The sequence below is a fragment of the Nannospalax galili genome, unplaced genomic scaffold (genome assembly GCF_000622305.1).
Source record: "Nannospalax galili isolate Female #2095 unplaced genomic scaffold, S.galili_v1.0 scaffold95, whole genome shotgun sequence".
Lineage (NCBI taxonomy): Eukaryota > Metazoa > Chordata > Mammalia > Rodentia > Spalacidae > Nannospalax > Nannospalax galili.
The window spans coordinates 9287201-9289036 of record NW_008342393.1 but is presented as its reverse complement, the minus strand read 5'-3'; the positions used below and the strand labels follow the sequence as shown (position 1 = coordinate 9289036).

General features: G+C 39.7%; 1 non-coding gene across 1 annotated transcript; it reads left to right on the top strand.

The window, feature by feature from the left end:
• Positions 1–1482: 1482 nt before the first annotated feature.
• Positions 1483–1586, top strand: LOC115071313. Its single transcript, XR_003850407.1, has one exon. It is a non-coding gene; the product is annotated as a U6 spliceosomal RNA (small nuclear RNA).
• The last annotated feature ends 250 nt before the right edge of the window (positions 1587–1836 follow it).

Here is a 1836-nt window from a genome sequence, read left to right as displayed (position 1 = left end):
TCAGATGCTTCATCCAGCACCAGCTTGGTGATTTTTGAATCAGTCTGAAAATTTCAAAGGTCTAGTCTGAGATTTATTTTAGTTGTGTATTTCCCCAAGGCTTCCTGTGCCTGCTTGAAGATGGGCTGTCCCTGCTATATGCTCCGGCCACTTCATTCTGCCATACTTCCCCTGCCATTATAGACCCTTACTCCTAAAACCATAAACTCTTATCACAGCAACAGAAAAGTAACTAATATAGACCTTTCTAGGCAACATCAGGTCTGTGATGAAAAACAGTGTCCATTAAAAGAAATCCAGTCTTTCCCAATTCAGTCCTCATACCCACCGTGATTTTAATCCAGAGTTTAAGCCATCACTTTTAGGAGTATAACTGACGCCTTATTTACTTTCTTGTAGAGCCAGTGTTCAACTCCTCTTTTTTTCTTTCCAGTGAACCCATAAAAATGTCTTAATTCACCTGAAAACTAGAACTGACATCCAAAGTATTTTCTCTGGGTGAAGTGAGCTCTGCTTTTCCTAGGCATACAAGGTGTACCCAGAAAGGCTTTCCCTAGTTCCAAGCATCTTCAAGGACCTTGGTGTTCAGCCATGCAAGTCTACCCTTTCTTAAATCTATTTTTATTTTTTTATTTATTTTGACCTTTTAAGTGTATTTTTATTGAGTTTTGTGCATTTCATATAATAGATATTAATCCAATTTAGACCACCTCCCCCATCTGCAATCCTCATACCCCCCCTACTGAATTTCATGCATTCTGTCATATAAGTTAAGTCCTTTCCAGTCAAGCATTTGTACCTAGCTGTCCTTCCACACAAGTTCATCCACTGGAGTCTAGTCAGCCTATCTAGAGTCACTCCCTTAAAGAAGATCTACTCTCCTTCATCAGGCAGAAATCAGTTGCCAATAATTCCTTGGCTAATGTTGGGGCCTGATGCCCATTTCCTCAGTTGTATGCTGGGTTTTTTTGGCTCAGTGAGTGAACATGGGTCTTGTGTGAACTGTCACCATTGTTTCAAGTTCATATGAGCAAGTTCCCACAGGCCTGAAAGTCTTTGTTTCCTCATATTCATGTACCAGCCTACAATCTTTCTGCCCTTCTTCAATGGTCCCTGAGCTACGGGTATGTGAGGTTTATTATAGGAGTCCTATCCAGAGACAGGCACTCTGCAGCCTCTTATTTTCTAAAACTTGGCCACTTGTGGCCTTCTGTGTGCATCACACTTTGTTGTATGAGGAAATTTCACTGGTGAGAGTTGACGTATGCATAAGCATTTTCTCTGCCCCCTGTATTACTATGTTCCACGAGCCTTAGGTGTAGAGGTTCCATTGTAGATGTGTCACTTAGGGTTGGGCATCTCTCAGATATATATTCTGTGTATAACCAGTTGTGGATCTCTGTAATAGCCTCAATCTGTTGCAAAAAAGAAGCTTCTTTGATGATTGTTTCATGGTATACTTGTCTGTAAATATAAGGATTCATATTTAGCAACACATATATACTAAAATTGGAACGATGCAGAGAAGATTAGCATGGCCCCTGCCCAAGGATGACATGCAAATTCGTGAAGCGTTCCATATTATTAGTCACTATTGCGAATGCCTAAATCAGCTATTTAATAAATTGACTTAACTGGTTGGTAAAAAAGAAGAAATTTCATTTGTTTAAAGATATGACAGAGATGGGTTTTTCTTTAGGATCTATGACATCTTCATCCATGTGTATTTGGGTATATTTACAGTGCCACCCATGAGTTCCTTCACATTGAGAGAACTTTAAGTCCAATTAGATAGCTATAGATTACCCATCAGACTCCCAAAATAACACAGGCTAT